At 39.0% G+C, this 19,358-nt stretch overlaps 1 long non-coding RNA gene across 1 annotated transcript in view; it reads right to left on the bottom strand.

The window, feature by feature from the left end:
* The window catches only part of LOC111540612, a 28,408-nt gene that overhangs the window by 1,354 nt on the left and 7,696 nt on the right, over positions 1–19,358 (bottom strand). The window contains exon 2 of the long non-coding RNA XR_002731036.1: positions 15,822–15,896. This is a non-coding gene — a long non-coding RNA (uncharacterized LOC111540612). The remainder of the gene's footprint in view (positions 1–15,821; positions 15,897–19,358) is intronic.

Below are 19,358 nucleotides of genomic sequence, written 5' to 3'. Positions count from 1 at the left end.
ACCTATATATTCTGTTAGAATGCTATTATTGCATAGAAACTTTCTCCCATATAACCAATCTTTTCTTTCTTGTTGGTTAGAAAAAAATTTTTTGAATATTATTTGCCATTTTTGTTTTATCTACTTTCTAAGAATGTTTTCGTTAGAATTATTGGTTGTAAACAACAGAAAATAAATCTGGCTCAGTTAAGGAGGAAAATAATTTGGGGAAGGGTTAATTTTGCTTAAAACAATAAGCAAGAAAACTTACGAAACTTGGGCAGGAAGCTAGACAGACAAAGCACAGCCAAGGTCCTGCCCAAAGAGCCATTGGTGTAGGATGTTCTGCTGGCAATGATCCTGTGGGAGAGACAGCTGTGCTGCTGATGTCTGCAGCCTCTGGATGCTCTCATGCCTCTGAACTTACAATGTCTCTGTAGATAAAGTAACTGTACTCATGTTACAGTCCATGCTCTAGCTACCAGAATTAAGGAGAAAGGCTGGGCCAGGCAGGGGGGCTCATGCCTGTAATCTCAGCACTTTGGGAGGCCAGGGCAGGTGCACTGCATGAGGTCAGGAGTTCAAGACCAGCCTGACCAACATGGTGAAACCTCATCTCTACTAAAAATACACAAATTTGCCAGGCGTAGTGTCAGTTGCCTATAATCCCAGTTACTCAGGAGACTGAGGCAGGAGAATGGCTTGAAGCCAGGAGGCGGAGGCTGCAGTGGGCCAAGATCATGCCACTGCACTCTGGAGGACAGAAGACTCTGTCTAAAAAAAAAATGAAGGGAGAAAGGCTATCATTCCCCTGCAGCTTCCATGTAGTGAACAGAGACTGGCATTCCTTATGCTTCCCCTTGTGCCTTTCCCAAAGAGGAAGGTGGTCATATCATGATCTACCAAAATAATAAATGACCATTAACACAAGACTCAAGAAATGCAAGAATTGTAGCCAGGCATGGTGGCTCACGCCTGTAATCCCAGCACTTTGGGAGCCCGAGGCCGGCAGATCAACTGAGGTTAGGAGTTTGAGACCAGCCTGGCCAACGTGGCGAAATCCCATCTCTACTAAAAGTACAAAAATTAGCTGGGTGTGTTGGCAGGCGCCTGTAGGCCCAGCTACTCAGCAGACTGAGGCAGGAGAGTCTCTGGAACCCAGGAGGCAGAGGCTGCAGTGAGCCGTGATCATGCCACCGCACTCCAGCCTGGGAAAAGAGTAACACTGTCTCCAAAAAAAAAGAAAAAAATGTAAGAATTTGTCAATAGTATCCCTCAAGATAATTAGTTTTCAGAATTATCTGAAATACTTGGATTCTTGGATTATACTTGGATTCTTACATGCCACTTTTACTTGCCCCTCTGAAATGTTTATAATTTATGTTAGGAGAGCATCTTTTTAAAAATAATTAATTAATTTGAAAAGTTTTTGTAGAGAATGATGGTTTCCAGCTTCTCAGCAAACTATCGCAAGGACAGAAAACCAAACACCACATGTTCTTACTCATAGGTGGGAATTGAACAATGAGAACACTTGGACACAGGAAGGGGAATATCACACACCCGGGCCTGTTGTGGGGTGGATGGAGGGGGAGGGATAGCACTAGGAGATATACCTAATGTAAATGACCAATTAATGGGTGCAGCACACCAACATGGCACATGTATACATGTGTAACAAACATGCATGTTGTGCACATGTACCCTAGAACTTAAAGTATAATTTTTAAAAAAGAAAAGTTTTTATTTATTTATTTATTTATTTATTTATTTATTTATTTATTTATTTATTTATTTTTTATTGTAGACAAGATCTCACTGCATTGCCCAGACTGGTCCTGAACTGGGTTCAAGTGATCCTCTGACCTCGGCCTCCAAAGTGCTCCAATTACAGGTGTGAGGCACCCAGATAAGAAAGAGTTTTTTTTATATAATCTGCTGTTCTATGTCCTTATAATACTCACAATAGCATTTTTGTTTGTTTCTATTTTTTTCTAGGCTGAGGTTTTATCAGATGTTACAAATGTGTTCTATGGGGGAAAATAATACGTCTTTAATCACATAAAATGAGAAGTGCCATAAACTATAACTCTCTTTTGAACACAGTAGCATATGAAAGGTTTTGAAAAATCCAGAAGTAAAGAGGTAGATGTAGGTTGGGCACACTGGCTCACACCTGTAATCCCAGCACTTTGGGAGGCCAAGGCAGGAGGATCTCTTGAGGCTAGGAGTCCAGCAAAAATGGGACTGTGGCTCCCAGAATCCTGAGCCATCACTGGAATTCCTAGCTTCTTGCAAAACAGCAGTGGCAGTGTGGTGTTAGAAATCTCGGCAGCACAGCACTCATGGGATCTGGGCAATGTTCCTTTCCCTTTTGCTCCTCTAGCCTTAGGAGTTGGTGGCTTCCAGTACTTACTGATATCTGAGTTGCATCCATTCACATTTTTGTCTCTTCAACCCCACTAACACTTTTGCAAACTACCTGCTGTGTTAATGGCTCAGTGTTAGAAATACCTAGAGTGGTTTCTGTTGTTCTGACAGATCACTTAAATATGCAAACATGGTATTTTCCCCCCAAGAAAACATATTAACATCTTGTATGACTACAGTATTCTGCACACCATAGTTTAGGAAATATAAAAAACCTAGAGTTATTTATATTGTTCTGACTAGACACTTAAATATACAAACATGGTATTTTCTCCCCAGAAAATATATTGACATCTTTTATGATGATGATATTCTACATGACATTATTTAGGAAATGCAAATAGCCCAAATCCCCTTCACTTTTGTTTTCTAGTTGTTTTTTTCTGCAAATAGGAACTTTGACTACTACACTACTATTATTACTCACGTTATATTACTTTTTTTTTTTTTTTGAGACAGAGTCTCACTCTGTTGCCCAGGCTGGAGTACCACAATCATGTCTCACTGCAGCCTCAACCTCCTGGGCTCAAGCAATCCTCCTCCATCAGCTTCCTGAGTAGCTGGGAGGATCACCTGAGACCAAGAGTTCAGGACCAGCCTGGGCAATGCAGCAAGACTTTTTAAAAATTAATTAATTAATTACTTTTTAAAAGATGCTTCCCTAATATAAAAAGACAAACACCATTGTATTTTTAGTAGCAACAGGGTTTCACCATGTTGCCCAGGCTGGTTTCAAATTTCTGAGTTCAAACAATCTGCCTGCCTTGGCCTCCAAAAATGCTGGGATTACAGGTGTGAGCCACCAGGCCCTGCATATTACATATTTTTAACCAAAGTTTCACTTAAATTCTATATTCCACATACATGTTCCACCCAAGAATTCTTATTGATACCTATAAAATCAAATATCAAGCTTATTTTATTCACCATCATTCTGTCTACTGATATATGGATATAACTCTCAACCAACCCATTTATTTATTCTTGAGATAACTTATATGCAGTAAGGTGTATAAATCTTACATGTACAGCTTAATTAATTTTTACATAAGCATCAACTAAAGATACAGATATTTCCAGCATTCCACAAAGCTTCCTCATCCCATTCCATAAATATGTCACTAAAAATGATGACGATCTGAACTTTACCACAGATTAGTTCTGCTTGCTTTTTGAACTACATACAAATGAAATCATACAATATATTATTTTTATGTCTGTCTTCCTTCAATATTTTGTATGAGATTCATCTATGTTGTTGAACGTGGTTTGTTCATTATTTCTGTATCATTATTATAGCATTATCATTCATTCACAATTTATTTGTTCATTCGACTCATGAGGAACATTTGAATTTTTATCAGCTTAGGACCATTACTGTAATTGCTATGAACACATTCATCCATGTCTTTTGGTGGATATAAGCACTCACTTCTGCAGTGCTCATACTCCAGAGTGGAACTGCTGGTTCAACGAGTGTGCATATGTTTGACTTTGTAGATACTGCCAGAATTTTTTCCAAAGTGGTGTACAAATTTGCTCTGCATCCTCACCAAAACTTGCTGTTGACATTCTGGTGGAGGTATAGTGTTATTTCATTATGGCTTATATTTGGTTTCTTGATACCTAAGCATGATGAACACCTTTTACACTTAGTGGCCATATGGATATTCTCTTTCTTTCAGGTACACATTTCCACTCATTTAAGAATATTGAGTTGTCTGTCTTTTTATCATTAATTTGTAGGAGTTTCTTACAGGAGGAGCCTTTGAAAAGTTCACAGAAAATGTGTATTATGTATTAAAAAAAACTATGCATAGATTTATTTGTTTTTACACCAAAATAAACTCATACTGACTTAATATAATACGTCTGAACAGGATCTAGTTTGAAGTCCTAAGAAGGATAAGACATCAATTTGAAAAGAGCCCTTATCAGAGCAACATGAATTCAGCTAAAATTGAAGCAATAACAAGACATCAAATTTATGGTGAAGCTTAAGTGGAAGAATGGTGAAATTATTGATGTTTTACAAAAAGTTTATGGGTACAATGCTTTAAAGACATTAGCAGTTTACAAACGGATAACTCATTTTAGGAGGGATGAGGTGATACTGAAGATGAAGCCTGCAACAACACACCACTCACATCAATTTGCAAGGAAAAAATGTAATTTTCTTCATGCCCTAATTGAATAGGACTGACAATTAACAGCAGAAACAATAGCCAACACTATAGACATCTCAATTGGTTCAGCTTACACAATTCTGACTAAAAAATTAAAATCGAGCAAACTTTCCACTAGATGGGTGCCAGAACCATTGTGCCCCACAAGAGCAGAACTTTCCATGGAAATTTTAAACAAGTAGGATCAAGATCCTAAAGTATTTCTTCAAAGAACTGTAATAGGAGATGAAACATGGTTTACTAGTACAATCCTGAAGACAAAGCACAATCAAAGCAATAGCTACCAAGAGGTGAAAGTGGTCCAGTCAAAGCAAAAGTGAACTAGTCAAGAGCAAGGGAGGGCTAAGCACAGTGGCTCATACCTGTAAACCTAGCACTTTGGGAGACCAAGGTAGGAGGATCACTTCTCAGGAATTCCAGACAAGCCTGACAACATAGTAAGACCTTGTCTCTACAAAAAATTTAAAAATTAGCCAGGCAAGGTGGTTGTGTGCCTATAGTCCCAGCTGCTTGGGTGGCTGAGGTGGGAGGATTGCTTGAGCCCAGGAGTCCCCTTACATAGTCTATGTGTGAGTTTTTTATTGGATACATGTATTAAAGATATTTTCTCACAAGGCCAGGCACAGTGGTTCACACCTGTAATCCCAGCAGTTTGGGAAGCTGAGGCAGACAGATCACTTGAGGCCAGCCTGGGGTGACAGAGCAAAACCCTGTCTCAAAAAAAAAAAAAAAAAAAAAAAAAACAAGAGCAAAGATGATGGCAACATTTTTGGGAGATGCTCACTTTGCTTATTGACTTTCTGAAGGACCAAAGAATGACAATATTGCCAGGTGTGGTGGCTCAACGCCTGTAATCCCAGCTACTTGGGAGGCTGAGGCAGGATATTTGCTTCAACCTAAGAGGGGGAGGTTGCAGTGAGATGAGGTCACACCACTGCACACCAGCCTGGGTGACAGAGTGAGACTCTGTCTCAAAAAAAAAAAAAAAAAAAAAAAAAAAAAAAAGACAGTATTATGACAATGCTTCTTGTGAGAGTTTTGAGAAAGTTAGCCAGTTAGCAGAAAAATGCCTGGAAAGCTTCACCAGAGAGCTCTTCTCCACCATGACAATGCTCCTGCTCATTCCTCTCATCAGTCAAGGGCCATTTGTGAGCATTTTGATGAGAACTCATTAGACATCTACCTTACAATCCTGATTTAATTCCTCCTTACTTCTTTTTGCCTCAAAATATCTTTAAAGGGCACCAATTTTTCTTTAGCTGATAATGTAAAAAAGACTTCATTGACATGGTTAAATTCCTAGGACCCTCAGTTCTTTAGGGGTGGACTAAATGGCTGGTATCTTCACTTACAAAAGTGTCTTGAGCCTGATGAAATATGTTGAGAAATAAAGTTTATGTTTTATCTTTTAATTTCATTTTTCATGAAGTTTTGGAGTTCCCTTGCATAGTCTACATATGAGTTTTTTTATTGGATACATGTATTAAAGACATTTCCTCTCAAGGCCAGACACAGTGACTCACACCTGTAATCCCAGCAGTTTGGCAAGGTGAGGCAGGCAGATCACTTGAGGCCAGGAGTTCGAGACCAGCCTGGCCAACATGGCAAAACGACATCTCAAATGAAAATGCAAAAATTAGTGGGTGTGGTGGTGCAACTGCAATCCCAGCTATTCAGGAGGCTGAGGCATAAGAACTGCTTGAACCCAGGAGGCAGAGGTTGCAGTGGGTTGAGACTGCCACTGCACTCCAGCCTGGGCAACAGAGCAAGACTCCATCTCAAAATAATATGTTTATGTTTATATCTATCTTCCCTCAGTCCATTGCTTTTCTACTCGATTAATTCTGTCTTTTGATAAATAGAAGTTCTTAATTATTTTTTCTTTGAGACAGGGTCTCACTCTGTCACCCAGGTTGAAGTGCAGTGGCCCATTTATGGCTCACCGTAACCTCAACCTCCTGGGCTCAAGCTAATCTTCCACCTCAGCCCCCTGAATAGCTGGGACTACAGGCACATGCCACCACACCTGGCTAATTTTTAAAAAATATTTTGTACAGATGGAGTCTTGCCATGTTGCCCAGGCTGGGTCTCGACCCCCCGGGCTCAAGCTATCTGCCCACCTTGGCCTCCCAAAGCATTGGGATTTCAGGTGTGAGCCAACACATCCAGCCTGAAGTTCTTCATTTTACCGAAGTATAATTTATCAGTCTTTTTTGTTACAGGTAGTACATTTCTGTCCTGCTTATTGTATTTTTCTCTACAGTAAGGTCATGAAGATATTTTCCTATATTTTCTTCCAGAGCTTTATTTGGACTGGTGTAAACCTACATCTAAGTATTTGACCATCTCAAATTAATTTTTTATGGTATACAGTAGGAATGAGGGTTAATTTTTTTCCACATTGATACCCAGTGGACCTGGCACCATTTATCGAAAAGACCCTCCTTCCCCCTGATGAATTGTAGTGGTGTCTTTCTTACAAATCATGTGACTGTTTTCATGCAGATCTGTCCCAGGATCAGCATTCTGTTCCACTGACCTGTGTGTCTATTCCTGAACCAATATTACACAGTCTTAGTTATTAGAGTTTCAAAGTCAGTCTTGTTATTTCTTGGCCCTTTGCATTTCAATGTATATATTTTCAAGGAGAACCTTCAGTCTAATTAAATGTAATTATCAAAATGCTTGGGTTTAAGTGTACCATCTTTCTACTCCTTGTCTGTCCTATCTGTTTTTTATTCCTTTATTTCACCCTTCGTGCCTTGTTTTGTATCAAACTATTGTTATTTAATTTTTCTCCTCTATCAGCTATTAGAACTACAGGTGTGTGCCACAGTGCCTGGCTTTTTTTTTTTTTTTTCTTTTTTTGAGGCAGAATCTTGCTCTGTCACCTAGGCTGGGATGCAGTGGCACGATCTTGGCTCACTGCAACCTCCGCCTACCAGGTTCAAGTGATTCTCATGCCTCAGCCTCCCAAGCAGCTGGGATAATAGGCATGTATCACCAAGACCTGCTAATTTTCATATTTTTAGTAGAGATGGGGTTTCACCGTGTTGGCCAGGCTGCTCTTGAACTCCTTGCATCTGCTCACCTTGGCCTCCCAAAAGGCTAGGATTACAGGTGTGAGCTATGGCACCTGGCCTGCGCCTGGCTTTCTATTAGCATTTTCAACAACTTTATTGAAATATAATTCATATATCATGTAATTCATCCATTTACAGTATACAATTCAATGGCTTTTAGTCTATTCGCAAAGTTGTACATCCATCACCTCAGTTGCTTTCACATTTTCATTGCCACAAAAAGAAATCCTGCAGCCCTTAGCTATCATCTTCAATTCCCCCATATCCCCCAGCCCTTGGTAACCACTAAACTAATTTTCTAACTCTATAGGGTTGCCTATTCTGGATATTTTATATAAACATTTAGAAAACTGTACACAATGGGTATTGGTGTGATATTATCTGAGTGTGTGTGTATATACAGTAAAAAGGAAAAAAGATAAACTTCTGAATAACACATGGAATGAGGAAAGAATGGGAAGAGAGAAAAAGTGGGGATAGATTTTTATATTTTCATGGGCGTGGACAATCATGGGCACTTAAAGATCAGATTTATGTTTGTAAGAAAAGAACAACTCTATTTAAAAGTGGGTGAAGGACATGAGCAGACACTTTTCAAAAGAAGACATATGTGCAGCCAACAAGCATATGGAAAAAAGCTCAACATCACTAATCAATAGAAAAATGCAAATCAAACACACAATGAGATACCATCTCACACCAGTCTGAATGGCTCTTACTAAAAAGTCAAAAAATAACAGGTTCTGATGAGGTTGCAGAGAAAAAGGAGCACTTATATGCTGTTGGTAGGAGTGTAAATTAGTTCAACCATTGTGGAAAGCAGTGCAGTGATTCCTCAAAAAACCTAAAAACAAAACTACCATTTGACCCAGTAATCCCATTACTGGGTATATACCCAGAAGACAAATCGTCCTATCATAAAGACATATGCATGCATACATTCACTGCAGCACTATTAATAACAGCAAAGACATGAAATCAACCAAAATGCCCATCAGTGGTAGACTGGACAAAGAAAATGTGGTACATCTACACCATGGAATACTATGCAGCCATTAAAAAGAATAAGATCATGTCCTTTGTAGGAATGTGAATGGAGCTGGAGGTCATTATCCTTAGCAAACTAAGACAGGAACAAAAAGCCAAATACCACATGTTCTCACTTATATGTGGGAACTAAATGATGTGAACACATGGACACACAGAGGGGAACGATAGATACTAGGGCCTGCAGGAGGTTGAAGGGTGAAGGGTGGGAGAGGGAGAGGATCAGAAAAAATAACTAATGGGTACGAGGTTTAATACCTGGGTGACAAAATAATCTGTACAACAAACTCCCGTGACACAAGTTTACCCATGTAACAAACCCACACATGTACCCCGTACTTAAAAGTTAAAAAAAAGAAATCAGATTTATAAATTAGGATGCTGAATTCCAGGTTCTTGGTGAAGTTTCTTAAAAGAAACTAACATTGCACAGATGTGCCAACAATCCTAAGTATAAAAGTTTTGGTTCTCAAATATCTGCTGAAGAAAGACTGGTACACATTTTGGCACTGTAATAAGAATCAACAAGCTGAAACCAGTTTTTTCCTTCAAAATACTTCAAAGGAAATGTGCACCTCAGCCACTCCTATCCTTTTCTCTAGAAGGTAAATAAAGATGACTGATGCAATTGGTGATTAAAAGCCTGTATTGTTCTTAAATGGACAAAAAGGGCCTTGTAAGGATTTTTAGTTTCATTATTTATAATTATTTTTTCTTTTTATTTCAAGAAAGTGCCAAGCTTGTTCCTACCTTAGAGTCTCTGCACTTGCTGTTCCCACTGAATGAGTCCTGGTTCTTTGCTCAGTGGTTTCCTCTAATGATCAAAGTATTGAGGGCCGGATGCAGTGGCTCATGCCTGTAATCCCAGCACTTTGGGAGGCTGAGGTGTGCTGATTACTTGAGGTCAGGAGTTTGAGACCAGACTGGTCAACATGGTGAAACCCTGTCTCTACAAAAAATACAAAAATTACCTGGGCATGGTGGCACATGCCTGTAATCCCAGCTGAGGCATGAGAATTGCTTGAACCCAGGAGGCAGAGGTTGCAGTGAGCCAAGATCATGCCTCTGCACTCCAGCCTGGGCAACAGAGTGAGACTGTCTCCAAAAAAAAAAAAAAAAAGAAAGAAATACTGAGTTCATATGCCACCTCCAAAGATAAGCCTTTCCATTTAACTATATCTAAGTCTTCCCCACTTCTCACTATCTCTTCCCATCTCCTGTATCCAATCATCCTGTTTTATTGTCTTCTTAGCTGTTATTTATACTATCTGAAATTGTCTTTTGTATGTATTTATTGATGGAATAAATGTTCTTCTCCTCCCTCTACAATGTCATTTCTATAAGAACAAGAACCTTGTCTGATGTATCTATTGCTGTATCCCAGTAGTGCCTGGGGCTGCAATAAATATTTGCTGGATAAATTAATATATAAAAGAACTTTCCTAGTATCCTCAGTTTTTCAGGCCACTGTGCTGAACTCTCTACAATATTGTCTCTGCCCTATTATCACATTAAGGTAACAAAACAACATATAGTCAACAGAAAATTAAATAAACTCAATAATTAAATAACATATACTTTGTTCAAGGAGAGTCAAAAAAAATATATGTGTTCAAAAAAAAATATAACACACTTTTTTTTTATACAGAGTCTCGTTCTGTCACCCAGGCTGGAGTGCAGTGGCGGGATCTTGGCTCACTGCAACCTCCGCCTCATGGGTTCAAGCAATTCTCCTGTCTCAGCCTCCTGAGTAGCTGGGCCTACAGGCATGCACCACCACTACTGGCTAATTTTTGTATTTTTAGTGGAGACAGGGTTTTGCCATGTTGGCCAGGCTGGTCTGAAACTCCTGATCTCAGGTGATCACCCACCTCAGCATCCCAAAGTGCTGGGATTACAGGCATGAGGCATTGCACCCAGTTTCATACATTTATTAATTCTACAAATCTTCTTAATTCGGTGAAGTCTAAGACCATGTAAGAGACTGAGCTTTTATGATGTTTCTGATTCCTACACTTACAAGACATAAATGAAATTTGTAGATTTAGAATGACATATTGGGAAGTGCCTTGTTTGGAATCACAGGAACTGCCACACACAGGCTCTGGGTCAATGGACAATTAACTTCTGAGCCTCAGTTTACTCTTGGGAATAAACTCAATTTACCCTTAGGGATACTGTCTTAGTCTGATTTGTGCTGCTATAACAGAATACTAGAGACTGGGTAATTTTAAGTGAATAGAAATTTATGTCTGCAGGCGGGGAAGTTCAAGATCAAGGTACCAGCATCTGATGAGGGTCTTCTTGTTACGACGTCCCATAGCAGAAGGTGGAAAAGCAAGAGAGCTTGAGAGAGAGAAACAAACGGGGCGCCAAACTTGTCCTTTTAGGAGGAACCCCGTCCTGTAATAATGAACCCACTCCCACAATAATGTCGTTAATACATCTATGAGAGCTCTCATGGACTATTCACCTCTTAAAGGTTCCACCTCTTAGTACTATTACAATGGCAATTAAATTTCAACATGACTTTTGGAGTGGACATTCAAACCATAGCAGATACCTACCCCACAATAACTACAGGGATGTTGTGAGGCTTAAGAAATAAAGCAAACCAGCCTGGCATGGTGACTCACACCTGTAATCCCCGCACTTTGCGAGGCCAAGGCAGACAGATCACTTGAGCTCAGGAGTTCATGAGCAGCCTGGGCAACATGGTGAAACGCTGTCTACAAAAAGTATTAAAAATTAGCAGGCTGGGCATGGCAGCTCATGCCTATAATCCCAGCACTTTGGGAGGCCAAGGTGGGTGGATCATGAGATCAAGAGATCGAGACCATCCTGGACAACATGGTGAAACCCCATCTCTACTAAAAATATAAAAATTTTTGTATTTGTGGTGGCACACACCTGTAATCCCAGCTACTTGGGAGGCTGAGGCAGGAGAATCGCTTGAACCCAGGAGGTGGAGGTGGCAGTGAGCTGAGATCATGCCACTGCACTGCAGCCTGGTGACAGAGTAAGACTCTGTCTCGAAAAAAAAAAAAATTAGCTGGCCATGGTGGTGTTTTTGTGGTCCCTGCTACTCGGGAGGCTGAGGCAGGAGAATCACTTGAGTGCCACTGCACTCCAGCCTGGGCAATGGGAGTGAAACTCTGTCTAAATAAATAAATAATAAAGCAAACCAATTATAAACAACATTTACTGGTCATTTAGTACCAGACTAAATCCTTTACATGTATTATTAATATAACCCACATGATTCTATGTGGGTTATATTAATAATACATGTAAAGGATTTAGTAAGTACTTAGCAGTATGTTATTGTTATTTTGTATATATGGTAACTGAGACACGGAGTGATGATGGGACTTAACCACGATCACGTGATGCATAAGTGGTGGTATAGCCAAGTTTCAAACCCAGAGCCTGTGCTCTCACTCATTGTTCTTTACGTTTTCCATATAGTAAAGAGTTTTTCAAGGATGATTTGTCAAGAATGCTTTGACCAAGAAGGTCTTGCAGCAATAATCAGGAGTTCACTTAGTAAGAGCTTACCTTTCCTAAACTCAACTCATGGCTACTAAACCTAAAGCCAATGTTACTGGTATTCTCGATAGTTGCATCTGATTCCCAGCAAAGTCATGAGACTAAAATGCAATGCTGAGTCACCCTATATGTCCCAGGTTCTGCATAGTGTGCTTTACTTGGCAACAATTCCCTTGCTTTGCTTTAGCCAAACTGGGGGGGAAAAAAAAAAAGCTGACATTGCACTTAAATCTCAAGTCTGAAAAAGCCTTTCTGAATTCCTATGGATCAACTGTTGTTAAAATAAGTACAAATCAAGAGAATTAAGTGTAATCAATCTAATAAATAAAAAGAGCCTTAGCCAGGGCTGGGGGTGTATCTGTTCCAGCAGTGTTCTAAGGAATAATAGGTAATTACTGTACTCTTTGATTACTTGCTGATGCATTTAGAATAAGCCAGTGTCTGAGACAGCATTCTGTGTGAGGATGGAACTTAACTGTCTTCTAAAATTACAATGCATATTTAATCTCTTATTGGATTTTTTTTCTTTGGAAGGGATTTGTTCTCAATAATTTCTTCATTGTGCTGAGAACAATAATTTTAAGATTATGGATATGACCATGGTATCTAGGAGTTTTATTACATTTTTGGAAGAAAATGTAATCAAGAAAATTGTAATTTAAGAAAAATTCTCCAACTTTTGCCAATTTGCGGTCTAAAAACTATAAATATAATTAATGTAAAAAGTCTGGATAATTCTTTTAAAAATGAACCTCTTTTACTCACAGAAGAGTTATGTGATTTATGAGGGTCATCTATATTATAAGAATTCTGTTTTTTTTTTTTTTTTTTTTTAAGTAGAGATGGGGGTTTCACCATCCAGGGTGGTCTCGAACTCCTGGCCTCAAGTGATCTGCCTGCCTCAGCCTCCCAAAGTGCTGGGATTACAGGCATGAGCCGCTACGCCCTCCCAAGAAATGTTTTAAAATATGCTTTGTTTTTATAAAATTTGGGTTGGTATTGATGGATTTCATTAAGCAATATTTCAGAAATAACAATTGTTAATATTATCACTGGTCTCATCATAAATATATCAGAAAAGTCTCTAAATAATGGGAAGCTGTCAAGCTCATAGGGAGGATACAAGTTTTCCAAAATTCCAATTTTCACTTGAAAACTCAAATTTTTTTCACTAGCAAACAATACTGTCCAGTTGTGTTCCTAGAAGTGATGGGAATACTTGCTTCATTTTATGAGATAAAATGATATGATGGTCTGGTTATAAGTTTAGTTGGTTATAAGTTTAGTTTACTTCAATATTTGGTGTTAATGGCCCTCAAAGCTAAAAACAATCCTGCAGAGAAGTATGGATTCAAAGGGAAGGGTTAGCTTCACTTACTAAATCAGATTATTAATTTTTCAGTTCATTCACCAATTAAAAAGATATGTTAACTACCCTGATCTAATCACTATACAGTATATGTATTGAAACATCACTATGTACTCCATGAATATGTACAATTATTATTTTTCCAGTTATAAAAACAAAACAAAAAAGAGGAGCAAAAAAGGGAAATTTTTGTTTAAGTAATAAATTTATATCTTCTCCGATGTCAATAAATTACTCTTGGAAGCAATAAAAGGTTTTGCATTTTCACATTTTAAACAAATAGGTTCAAAACTAACTTTGAAAATACTTAAAACGGCCGGGCGCGGTGGCTCAAGCCTGTAATCCCAGCACTTTGGGAGGCTGAGGCGGGAGGATCACGAGGTCAGGAAATCGAGACCATCCTGGCTAACACGGTGAAACCCCGTCTCTACTAAAAATACAAAAAATTAGACGGGCGTGGTGGCGGGCGCCTATAGTCCCAGCTACTCAGAGGCTGAGGCGGGAGAATGGCGTCAACCCGGGAGGCGGAGCTTGCAGTGAGCCGAGACCGCGCCACTGCACTCCAGCCTGGGTGACACAGCGAGACTCCGTCTCAAAAAAAAAAAAAAAAAAAAAAGAAAGAAAATACTTAAAACTAGAACAGATAAATTTGTTTTAGCAACATTTTAAATCTTCAGATAGGAGAGTTTTATAGATGGACATACATCATTTTTGACAATAAACTCTTACAACTATGGAAATATTTCCAATTATCTTTTGTCAAAATGCATTTTGTTTTGGAGTTTTTTTCAAAATGTGGATATATATTTTCTCACTTATTGTAAAGTGTTCCCTTTTCCTGGAAGTGAAACATTAAACATGTTTTGGTATATACATTTGTTTTATTTTGTTTCTCATTTTTATTTCCATACAACCACTATGAAACATTTTACAGTGTTTTAAAAAAATTAAATACTATATACACCTATTATATGATCCAGCCATTCTACTCCTAGATATTTACCTAAGAGAAATTAAAGCTTAAGTACATACAAATACTTGTATGTAAATATTCATAGCCACTTTATTTCTGTTGGGCAAAAATTAGAAACAACCGAAATGTCCTTCAACAAGTAAACTGATAATGGTTTAGCCATACAGTAACAAATGTCACAGTAACAAATATCTAAGTAACAAAAAGGTATGACCTATTGATACAAATAAAGTACATATTGTAGATTCCATTTATATAAAACTCTAGAAAATGCAAACTAATCTACAATGACGGAAGGAAGATTAGTGGTTGTCTGGGGTAGGGAAGCAGGAGCAAGGAGGGGAGAGAAGATAGCATTTCATAGGGGTATGAGAAAACTTTATTTACCATCAATATCATCAAGATGATCAATATATTTGTCATCTTGATTGTGTTGATTTCATTAGTGTATACATATATCAAACTCATCAAACTGTACAGTTTAAATAGGTGCAGTTCATTGTTTGTCAATTATACCTCAATTTTAAAATGAAATGAAAAAACTACAGTGAGTTACCACTATACACCCACTAGAATGGCTAAAGTTAAAAGACTTTGCCCAGTGCTGGTGAAAGTGTGGGGCAGCTGGAACTCTCATACACTGCTGGTGAGAATGCAAAAGGGTACAATGACTTTGGAAAATAGATTGGCACTTTCTTGAAAACTTAAAATACATTTGCCAAATATCCCAGCCATTCCACTCCTACATATTTATTCCAGAAATATGGGAACATGTCCACACAAAGACTTGTATATGAATATTCAAGGCAGCTTTATTCATAATAGCCCAAACCTGGAAATAGCCCAAATGTCCATCAACAGGTCAACGGATAAACACATTTGATAGATCTATTAAATGGGATACACTATTCAACAATGAAAAGATTGATACACCAACAAGATATATAAATCTCAAAATCAATATACTTGATGAAAGTAGCCAGACCAAAAAAAAAAAAAAAAAAGAATATATGCTGTATGATTCTATTTATATAAAATTCTAGAAAATACAAACTAACCTATCAGAAAGCAAATCAGGAGTTACCTGGGGCTGGGGGTAGAAGGAAGGATAAAATTAAAAGGAGCAGGAGGAAACTTTTGGGGTTGATGAAATGTTCATTGTCTTGATTTTGATAATGGTTTCATAGATGTATTTCAAAACTTACCAAATGCGGAAGGTTAAGGTTGCAGTGAGCTATGATTGCGCCATTGCACTCCAGCCTGTGTGGCAGAGCAAGACCCTATCTCAAAAACAAAAACAAACAAAAATTTAGCAAATTGTGCACTACACACACACACATACAAACACATATGTAGTTTATTGTCATCAATTATACTTCAATAAATCTGTAAACAAACGAAAAACTGGAATATGATGGTTGCTAAATGCTATCAATGAATACTTTGGGGGAAAAATGAAAGGCCAAGGGTATTAATCATCGATTGAAGGCAAAGTGTGAAAGCTAGAAGGCCTCTTTGGCAGCAGATGCTCATCTCTTCTAGTCTGGAGGCAGAAAAAACTGAGGATCAGATTCAGCCTTTAATTCCAAGAGTAGTGAACAAGCTCTAAAATATGTGATTCTCAACTCAGGCAAGTTGGCTTCATCAAGGTCAGGGAGGGTATTGATGAGAAGGACTGTGATCTTAAGACTTGGAATGGGTCCTTTTGGTTAATATACTGAAAATCTTGAATCGCAATTCCCCCGATTCCTCTGGGCTGGCACAAGCAGCCTTCTCTTCTCCCTCTCTTAAAGGTTCTGCACATTTCCTGGAAGATGATGCCAAGTCCTCTGCTTTGCAAGATAGATGCCACTCCCCACCCACCCACCTCTGCCACCTGATATACTTTGGATGTGTGTCCCCACCCAAATCTCATATAAAAAATCCCCAGCGTTGGAGGTAGGCCATGATCAGAGGTGACTGGATCATGGTGGCAGATTTCTCATGAATGGCCTAGCACCATCGTCTTGGTACTGTCATCACAATAGTGAGTGAGTTCTTGTGAGATCTGGTCGTTTAAAAGCACCTCCCCCTCATTCTCTTGCTCCTGCTCTGGCCATGTGATATGCCTGCTCCCCCTGCACCTTCTGCCATGGTTGTAAGTTTCCTGAGACCTCCCCAGAAGCCAAACACTTGTTAACATTGTGCTTCCTGTACAGCCTGCAGAAACGTGAGCCAATTAAACCTCTTTTCTTTATCAATTACCTAATCGCAGGTATTTCTTTATGGCAATGTGAGAACAGAGTAATGCAACTCCCACCTCATATTCTGGCTACCCAATAATAAATTAGGATCAATCGTGATATAATACAGCTTGGGGGTGCTGGGCCTGTTATGGAGGAAAAGGTGCTGCAGGTCCTAGTTAGGATATACTGGCAGGAGCTGAGAAAATACACGAGACTGGAACATGAAAATGCAGTCAAGGAGAATAATCCAGTCAGTTGGATAAGGGAGAGTATATTGACATAGTGATGGATCATTCTCCTGTCATATTACATTCAACATCTTGGGTAACAACTGGTTCATAAAATTTCTACAAATGTAACAATCTCGTGAGAGTTGATGAGAACAAATCCATCTTGTGAGAGCTGGTTCTAGACACCACTGGCTAAGGCTGATGGTTGATGTTGGTACCAAACTACGCTACCTGATGGCAATGAGAATAACAGGATCACCAAACAAAAGGTGCCTGGTGGCAAACTTAAATCATCAGAACCAAAATAGGCTTAATTACTCTAATAACAGCAAAGTCTGAGTAGCAAGTAATGGAGTTTCTGACCCTCGGAGAGCTATGAAGATTAAGAGAACGTGAGTCCCTAAGAGCAAGAGAGATGGGCAGCATTGCAATCAATGGAATCAATTAAATGGGATGCTATTCAAAAATAAAGACTGATGCACTAACAATATGTGTAAATCTCAAAATCATTGTACTTAATGAAAGAAGCCAGACAAGAAAGAGTATGCCATATGATATACAACAGATGACTAAAATCCTGAGAGCACTTCCCAAAAAAAAGTCATGATCTCTTCCCTGTTTCAGAACTTGAGACCCTTTCAGATTCAGAACCCAGTGACTGAATAACAATGAGGATCTTGCATGAGAAAAACCCTGTAACACAAGTGTTTACAATGCTTCTGTCATACCTATCCCAAAGAGACTTGTGGCCATTTACTCAGGTTACTGTATACAAGGGAAAGAGACAAGCCAAGGCATTTTGAGGAGTGTTGGTGGCAGAGTCTGTTTTGACATTAAAACCTAAGAATTAATGCAGAATTAATTCAAAGGGGCATTATCAATGGCCACCTTGCTGGGGAAAAGGGTTATGGTTGCCAGATAATACATGGGGTCCTCGCAAAGATCCCACTCACAGTAGGTCCACTGGTCCACTGGTTTCATGACCCATCACTGATTATTTCCCTGGTCGCTAACTTTGTAGTTAGCACAACCCCCACACTGGTTTCTTAACCAGTGGTGTAAGAGCTATGGAAGTAGGGAAAGTCAAGTGGAAACCCTGAAACTGTCCCTCTCATCGTGTCTCAGCCAATATAGTAAATTTTAAAAGAATACTGCATTGACAATATTGTACACAAAAGACAAACATTATAAATAATTGTAAAAATGTAAAAAAATTATAACATATTGTAAATTAAAAACAATATTGCCTGGGATTATGGTAGACATTAAAGTCATCCTTAAAGACCCAAAAGTTGCAGGCACTGTGATCCCCATCACGTGCCTACTTAATTCACTGGTCTGACCCTATAAAAACCAGATATGTCTTAAAAAGGATGATACTGGACTCCTGCTCATCTATAAACTGATTTACCTTCCATAAAAATGCCATGAGTTAGTTACTAATATTATCCTCATTTTACAGTTGCACTGAAACATAGGTAACTTGCCCAAGGTCACACAATTCAGTGGCAATGCTAGGGCTGGGAGGCACAAAAGCCTGTATTATTAATCATATTTTTATACTGCATTTCCATATAGGACTGTCCTTCGGCTATGAAGTGGCAGATTTCTGATGTGTGGTCTGTCAACACACACAACACATGCACGTGCACATAGAAGATAATTTATCATCCAGAGAAAGTGCTCACACAACTTTCTTTGTGGTTGATGCCAGTGCTTCACTTCTTTATGGTGGGCCTAAACGGACACATACCACGGAATTGTGTCCCTAATATTTTGTTTTGCTTTCAGATGAAATAAACATTTGGTTATCATATTCATGTTACTGGCTCCAGGAAGATACCAGTTCAAACTAGAATCATAATACCAGCTTTGATTGGATTCCAGGGTAATCTTAACTTGTAGATACTGCTACCAAGCTAGCTAATCCCCAGTAGTATTTGAGTCAGGAAACATCCTTTCCAACCATTTCCTCCAACCACTTCCTGTATAAAACCAAAGTTCACGCCTGTAATCCCAGCACTTTAGGAAGCTGAGGCGGGCGGATCACAAGGTCAGGAGATCAAGGCCATCCAGGCTAACACGGTGAAACCTCGTCTCTATTAAAAACACAAAAAATTAGCCGGTCGTGGTGGCACGCGCCTGTAGTCCCAGCCAGTCGGGAGGCTGAGGCAGGGGAATCACTTGAACCCGGGAGGTGGAGGTTGCAGTGAGCCAAGATTGCGCCACTGCACTCCAGCCTAGAGCAAGACTCCGTCTCAAAAAAAAAAAAAAAAAAAAAAAAAAA

The sequence above is a fragment of the Piliocolobus tephrosceles genome, chromosome 10 (genome assembly GCF_002776525.5).
Source record: "Piliocolobus tephrosceles isolate RC106 chromosome 10, ASM277652v3, whole genome shotgun sequence".
Taxonomy (NCBI): domain Eukaryota; kingdom Metazoa; phylum Chordata; class Mammalia; order Primates; family Cercopithecidae; genus Piliocolobus; species Piliocolobus tephrosceles.
The sequence above is the reverse complement of the archived record's forward strand: the minus strand, read 5'-3'. Positions and strand labels throughout refer to the sequence as shown.